The sequence below is a fragment of the Pteronotus mesoamericanus genome, unplaced genomic scaffold (genome assembly GCF_021234165.1).
Source record: "Pteronotus mesoamericanus isolate MK-2021 breed Mesoamerican mustached bat unplaced genomic scaffold, CSHL_Meso_final scaffold_174, whole genome shotgun sequence".
Classification (NCBI taxonomy): domain Eukaryota; kingdom Metazoa; phylum Chordata; class Mammalia; order Chiroptera; family Mormoopidae; genus Pteronotus; species Pteronotus mesoamericanus.
The window spans coordinates 2,725,633-2,733,830 of record NW_026555309.1 but is presented as its reverse complement, the minus strand read 5'-3'; the positions used below and the strand labels follow the sequence as shown (position 1 = coordinate 2,733,830).

General features: G+C 38.0%; 1 pseudogene; it reads right to left on the bottom strand.

Annotated features, from left to right (window-relative positions):
• Positions 1–4,931: 4,931 nt before the first annotated feature.
• Positions 4,932–5,805, bottom strand: LOC129084007 (elongation factor 1-delta-like; annotated as a pseudogene).
• Positions 5,806–8,198: the final 2,393 nt, after the last annotated feature.

Here is an 8,198-nt window from a genome sequence, read left to right as displayed (position 1 = left end):
CAATATGTAAAATCTAAGAAGTTTTAGGAAAAAATACAAAGTAATGTTTCTCTTACCCTGAAGTAAAATATTCAAGTCCAGAAGCTATAAAGTAAAATATTGATAATATAACTATATTAAACAGTTAAGACTGTGTGGTAATATACATATAAAAAAGTTGAAGAACAAGTAATAGAATAGGAAAGTACTTGCCTAAACACATCTAAAAAAGGGTTAATAGTTTTTTTAGGGAAAGAAATCTTACAAACGTTTAGTCAAAAAATGAATAAAGAATACCAAAAGCCATTTAAAGCTTTTTAAAAATAATAGAAATAGGCAAGAAATCTACAAAAATAGGTTTAGTTTCAACAAATAATAAAGTAACTTAAAATAACATATCATTGTCACAATCAGATTAATAAATATTAAAAATATTGGTAATATCAAGTATTGGTGACTGTGAAAGGAACTGGGTATTCATAAACTCCTTTTCTTCATCTTCTTAAAACAGTCCCTTTAGTATATCTTGCAATGCTGGTTTGGTGGAGGTGTATTCTTTTAGTCATTTTTTGCCTGGGAAACGCCTTATTTCGCTGTCCATTTTAATTGAGAGCCTGGCTGGGTAGAGCAGTCTTGGGTGCAGGCCTCTACTTTTCATTCCTTGGAATATTTCTTGCCATTCCCTTCTGGCTTGTAGTGTTTCTGTTGAGAAGTCAGATGCTAGCCATATTAGGGCTCCCTTGTATGTTACTACCTGTTTCTCCCTTGCTACCTTAGGATTCTCTGTTTGTGTTTGATATTTGCCATTTTAATGATGATGTGTCTTGGAGTGGGCCTCATTGGGGTCCTCTTGAATGCGACCTTCTGTACTTTCTGGACTTGTGTCACTGTTTCTCTCCTCCAATTAGGGAAGTTTTCCATCATGACTTTTTCAAACAGGTTCTCTATCTCTTCCTCCTCCTCTTCTCTTTCTGGTATCCCTATTACATAGATATTATTACATTTCAGGTTGTCCTGCATTTCCCTCAATGCCTCTTCCTTCTTTTTGAGACTTTTTTCATTTTCTTGCTCTGTCTGGGAGCTTTTTTCTATCTTGTCCTCCAGCTCACTGACTCAGTCCTCAGCTTCATCTAGCCTGCTTTTGATTCCTTCTTCTGTGTTTTTCATTTCAGAAATTGTATTCTTCATTTCCTCTTGTGTCTTATTGATAGTTTCTAAGTCCTTTTTCATGCTGATATAGTTTGCAGTTAGTTCCTCGTACTTTTCCTGTAGATTTTTGTAATTCTCTTTGAGCTCACTGAGCTCATTGAGCTTCCTTAGAACTGTTGTTTGGAATGCAATATCTGATAGTTTACTTGCCTCTATTTCATTTATTTCTCTTTCTGGGTTTCCCCCTTTCCCTTCAATTGGGGGATGTTTCTTTGTCTTCCCATTATATGTGAGACTCTTCCTTTTTGCTTTTACTTTTTAAGTTGATCTGTCTAGATTTCCTGACTTTGTGGTGTGAACTTCTGTGGTAGGAGATCGTTGTTTTTTCTTTCTGGATCTGCCTCTGATGATGTCGGATGATGACCCTTTCTGACCTTAGGCAGTCTGTTCGGGACTCTAGGAATTTCCTGTCTGTGGCTCTCTCCTTCAGTTGTTAAAATAGTTACTCTGCACTCAGCAGTCAGGCTTAGGCACCACAGGGCAGAGCAGAGCCCCTCCTCGGTGCAGGGTTATTGGGCTCTCTCATACTGTTGCCACTCAGGGGAGTGGTCTATCTGAACCAGATGGCTTCTGTTGTATGGGGGATGAGTCAGCACTGGGATCCTGCCAGCTACTCTCTCAGTTCTCTCCCCAAAGCCTCTGCCTTTAGCCTCTCCTCGAGTGTCTCTAGACCATTCTGCACCCCCTTTAGCCAAGGATCTACTATTTGTGGCTGCTACTCTGTACTTAGCAGTCAGGCTTTAGCACCACTGGGCCAGGGCAGATTCCCTCCTGGGGGCAGGGCTATTGTGTCCTCTCATGCTCTTGCCGCTCAGGGGAGTGGTCTGCCTGAGCAAGATGGCTGCTGCCGTATGGAGCATGAGTCAGCACCAGGACCATGCAGGCTACTCTCTCAGTTCTCTCCAAAAGCCTCCTTCCCAAGTTTCTCCTCAGGCATCTCTAGCATACTCTGTCCCTGCCTTTGCCAGAGACCAAGGTAAGTGGCTGCAAATAAAAATTTATATATTGGCCCTTTAAAAGGTTCTTTGCATCTACAGCTGCCTATCTCTGGCAGAGAGCAACCCTGCCAATTTTTGCAATTGCTCATTATCTGTGTACTTTTTGGGCTCCAGTGCTGTAGGATGGAGATCCCAGCTTATGATTTAGATCCCACCCTTTCAGGGGGATCCAACTGGCCTTTTCCATATCCCTCTGGAGCTGCTGTCCATGGGTACTACGCCTGTCTTCTCAAGTCTCTACTACATTCCTTATCAGTTAGGTTGTGCTAATGCTGATTCTTCTGTCTGTCCAAAGTTATAAGGCTCCTCTCTCACTATTGTTCAGTTGTTTGTTCCAGGTGATTTCTCCACAATTTTGTTGTAATTTCATGTTGGTCTTGGGAGGAGGTCAGTGTAACTTCCATTCACTCTTCCATCATCTTGATTTCGCCCCCAGTTTTATTTCTTTGAAATTTGTTTATTTAGAGACAACAATTATTCTTTTAAATTTCTTTTGAAAAATACAAGGCACATTTTAATTTGATTTTGCTATAACAAAGACTCAATTACAATAAGAATAGATGAAAATCCTTTCTTAATTATTCTTGCATTTTATATACTCCTTGCACTTTGTTGTAGCTGGGAGCAAGGGTAATTGCTCAAGTTCACTCGACTTTTACAAATTCTTCTCTGTGTCTGATGTTTAATCTCTTTCTTTATCTTAGATGGAGAAAAATCAATTCTATGAAAGAAAGTTCTGACAAAATCTGTCAAAGATACTTTTGATAACTTAAGGAGAATGAAGTCCACAAATACATTTCATCTTTTCTCCAACTCTCAACACATGAATTTCACTTTGTTTCTCTCCTGGTCTGCTGTCTGTCTCCCCAATGTGGCTCAGCCACCTAAATCCCCAGCCTGTCACAGACAAATCCCTTTCTTGCTATATATGTAATGTAAGTATTCTAGCAAATTGCACATTGCATTTTTAACTTAATTGTCTTCAATCTTCTAGCACACGGAGCCCACCCTTTACTTTAAGTGCAAACAAAACGCTGAAGATTTAATTATATCCACTATGACAAGGACATCATATTTCTAAATACTTTGATGGTGATTTACATCCTACCACTACTTTTTACTCTGAGATTTTATTCATTCAATTATCAAACCCATTTGCTATTTCATTTACTAGGACTGTTCTCTTGACTCTACCCCACACTGTCCCAAGTGTGGACACTCACATTTCCCTTTATTCCCAAATGCACTACTGAATACAAAAGTATTTTGATAACAGATTTCTACTACAGGTATGAAAACATGTAAAGATTATTCTAGAATAGAAGAGCAAACAATTTCCAATCGAATATTTGACATCACAGTTCCTCTACACAGCTCTAGTAACTCAAAGAACTGGAAGTCATTGGAAGTTAGATTTTCCTTTACATTGCTCCAGAAAAATTTTTAGACTGAGGTGAAGGTCCAAATATGTGTGCTTTCTTTAATATCAATAGTTTAAGTCAGAAATATTCAACCATTGTGCTGCCAGAATTTTTAAAATATATAATATCTGCCTGTTTAATCAGGGGCACTGACCTTTTTTCCTTTAAATTATCAAATAAAAAATTACAATAGCCAACGCAACAATAACTATCCCATGTGAATGCCATGTCTTGAATCATAAATACAAAGGTCATATAATAGAGTGGCATATTATTGGTCATGTTCCATAATAAAGTTGTGTCTGGTTGGTTAACTCTTGGTTACAGAAATCCTTATATACATGCATAGGCACCTGATTTTTTGAAAAGTCACTTTGGAGCAAAAAGGGTAGGTAATTACTATTATTATTTTTAAAAATCAATCAAAATTATACCAATTTTTTTATCAGATTGAGGAACATACAATATGTTTTTTGATGTGGCATAGAATTTAAGTAATTACTTTATGGGTGCTATGGGATGAAAAAGGCGAAAATTGTTGGTCTAAGTAGATAGAGAGCAATGCTAAAAAAAAATCATTTTCTACCTGTCTATAGCAGACCTCAGCAGTTTTGGTTATTTATTATCAGATCTTATATATTTTTCCAACAGGCTGGCCTGGGAAAATTTTGTCTTAGGTAGTTTACACTAGATCATGACTTCCTAACATTTGTGAGAATGAAGATTTCTCTTTTACCTCAACACTTTATTATACTTTTACATAAAAGTACCTTTGTTTCCACTGTTGGGGGTGGAAGAAATTTCCATCTACCCTTTTGGGTTCTTTCAACTGATCTAATAATCACATGGACATGAGACAAATTAACATGTGAAAATAACCAGATTTAGTTATATACATACATGAAAGAGTCAAAGATGGAAATATAAAATGAAATAAAAAAGACATTCTGAGCTAAGGATGTGGTAAGATGCCATGGGGCTTCAGAAGGGAGGAAGTTCATGTGTAGGATTATAAAAAGAGCAGATGTTATAGTAATTGAAAGTTTGACTGTCCTATATAGGTGCTTTATAAAAAGTTATTTCTGGTAATAAGTCATTATGGGCAAGCCCCAAAATTTAAATTATTTCAGGCAGAGGCAAAAGTTTCTTATAACCCTGGAGGGTCTCAGTTGCCTTCAGCTGAAAACAATCTACATGCCAAAGTAGCACACCACAGAGAAGGCTGTTCTGAGCCTCTCCACCAGCAGTGACTCTTTTAGGGGGGCGAGAGGAATCTCAGTCTTTGATAGCGGCCGGGACTGATGCGTAGGCCCAGTGTTAGGGCTTAGATCTTGCTGAAAGCAGCAATGCCGACACTTTGCACGTGCTCTTCCAGCTTGGTGATATCCTCTTTCAGCAGTTCAGTCCCCACCTTGTCAGTTTCCACCACACACTGGATCTGCAGCTTGCAGAGGCAATAGCCCACGGACACCAGTTTAGAGCACCCCTAACCCAGGCCAGCCCACCCAGCTGGTTGCGGTGCATGCAGGCCTCCAGGTGAGCCATGTCTGTCTCATCACTCCAGGGCTTAACCTCCAGGAGGTTGGAGGACTTGGCCACCAGCGCAGTCTTCTTGGCCTTCTCTGCGTGCTGCCACAGCTGCTCCTCCCACAGCTTGATGGCCCCCTTGTCATCCCTCTCATCACTGCCAACCAGGTTGATGTCATCATCCTCATCAACCTCTGTGTAGGAGACCACCTTCTTTGGGGAGAGCTGTACTTGCCACATGGGAGACTCATGCTGGGTCTGTAGGGCTGTGGCCTGGTGGGCCAGTCTGTTTTTCTCCAGCACACCCAGTTGGGCCTCCAGCTTAGAGATGGCCTGCTGCAAGTCCCTCACCATGCCTTGCAGGCTCTGGTTCTCCACCTCCAGGCTGGCGATTGGGATGAGGACAAGCATACTGCAGTCTCTTCCCTGCTGGCTAGAGGCTCCAGGGCCTGAGCTTCTGTCCAGGGATTTCTGGATGTTCTCTCTGGTTCTTGCAATGTCCTGGAGGGTCATGATTATGCCATACTCCTGACACTAGGAGCCAGCCACAGGCCATTCATTTGCTCATATAATTTCCTTTCTGCATCATCATATTTGAACTTGTTGAACCGGATCTTCTCGTGCACTAGGAAGTTTGTGGCCATTTTCCTGATTTCTGTCAAAGACACGGAGACCAAACAGTAGGGCTCAGTAGCACAAGACTCTTGACTCTTAAAAGATATATAAAACTTAAAAGATTCTGTTAACTTAGTGTCAATACACCTAAAGTTGATTTTGTTAACCACATATTATATACATAAAATATATGTGGATATCTATTATTTATTCAGCTACAGACAATATAGTTCATGTTCAGATTTGAAGAGGCTTTATAATAATTTGATGCCTTCTAGGGTCTTAGGTTCATAGGTAGAGAAAATCCATGCTGATTCCATGTAACCATCTAGTTTCCCTTCTTTATCTGACTAGGCTATCTGCTGATAGGTGCTCTATTCAGTGAACACAAACCAATGTACTGGATTCTATAGGGGAGGTAAAATGATTTATCTTCTATGCATTTTGCGTTTTCCAGTCAGGTGGCTGTCAATGAGACTGGCCAAGAGAGATTATTAAGAAATAAAGCAAGAGAAACAAAACAAACAAACAAACAAACAGAAAACTGTAAGATTATTTGTACATGCATCTTACTTGCAAACGGGAATACTAGAGAGCGAGTAACTCAAACAGGTGGTTAAAACTTGGGTATCTATTTCTTCTTAGGCTAAAAGAAAGGAAAAAGCGTTTTTGGTTTTTGGGAGAGGAGGTCAAGTTATAGGAAGGTGACCAGGAAACCTATGGAAAAAGAAGGTTAGGTTTGTTGTGAAAATTTAAGTTGATGCCTTCTCCTCTGATAAGAGTTCTGTTGTGGTAGAGGAGATGGAGACATCTCTACACATAGAAATTTCCTTTATAAATGTAAATTTACTTTACAAAAGGAACCCTTGTGGCTCCTTAAGAATTTTACTTCTCTCAATGGTCTTCAGCTTAAAAATAATCCATATTCCAAAGAGACATATTTTAGAGGTGGCGTATTCTGGTACCGTTCAGCTCTTCATGCCTTTTCTCCCTTTATCTGTACACTAGGGAACATGATCATTATAGTTTTTACCTTTTGTCACAATGCCTTAACCCAAAATTAAATTTTCAGAGACTGGGATGGTATTTTCAGGTGGCATGGGCCTTATGGTACAGCTCAAATCATGGCAGATTGGAGGATACATATACACATTTAACTCCCAGGATTGTTTACACCAACTTTGTCTTATGCAGACTGTCAGGTTCCTGCAGGGAAGTTGTCATGTCCTTTCAACCTCCTTTATATGACACATAACAGAGCCCTGGTGGACAAGGATATTAAAGGAAACTTTTATGTATTTTTGTTATTTGGAAATCTTTTGTTTTAAAATTTAAACACCTTATTTTTAAAATAAATTGGCTAAATAATAATAATGATCTCATTGACTAATACATGGCAGAGTTATACGGTTTATTATATATGTTATAGGGATGTGTAATTTCATACCAATATACAACTTTTCCTCTCGGATGATTAAATATCTAGAGAAAGAAGTTTTAGACACATAGAAAAAGTATTGGCATTTTGTGATATCTACACATATATATTTTTTCATTATATAAGTTGCCCCTAAACTTAATATGTAGTAGATCTGAGGCCACAATAATCTAACACATACTATTTTTTTTGCATTTTGAAGTAATATTTGCTTTGAATTTTTAGAAATATCTAACTGGACAAGTCTAAAAGGGTTAATTTGGTTATGAAGTTAGCATGAGTGAAGATCAGTGATTACATTATACATAGAAAGAAGTGGTCCCATTTACAGAAATATGAAAGAATTGAGCTTTGAATCCTCATAGGAATTGAACGACGCTTTCAAGAATACATCTCAGATATTTAAAAGTTTTATAGACATTGTCATTAAAACCTCTAGTTCAGCAATTAAAACTATTTGCTTTATAGAAATGAACTCCACTTTGGGTTTCATACTGTTCAGAGAATCTTAAAACTTTCTGAACACCAGTCTTTTGATCTATAAAAATGATAGAGATTCTAAGATACAGCAGAGAAGAAAGTAGGGCATTTTAGAAGAATCGTAATCTTCCAAATGTCTCTTTTTATTAAAGCAACTATAAATGTTGTAGAAAGCAAATTGTTTCAGAAACTCTTCCTTAGTGTTGCTGGGAGTCTACGTGTTCTCTGTGTTTTAGCTGTAAAAGAAAAAAAATAAAAATCAATGATAATAATAATATCATGAGGAAGAGTCAAGAGAAAATAGACTTAGATTTATCATTTTCTAACTTCTCCTAAAGAAAGAAAATGAAGTCTGCATAATTTTGTATGTGAACAAATGGTACAGAAATATCATTTTAACTAATGTGTTTTGATCATAATCTTCATCAAAATGAATAAATTTTACATTGTATCTATGTTCCAGCAAATAATTCTCTCAAACTCACTCCTCTGTAAGAGTTCAGAGAGTTCATTTAAAGGTCTATGTATATC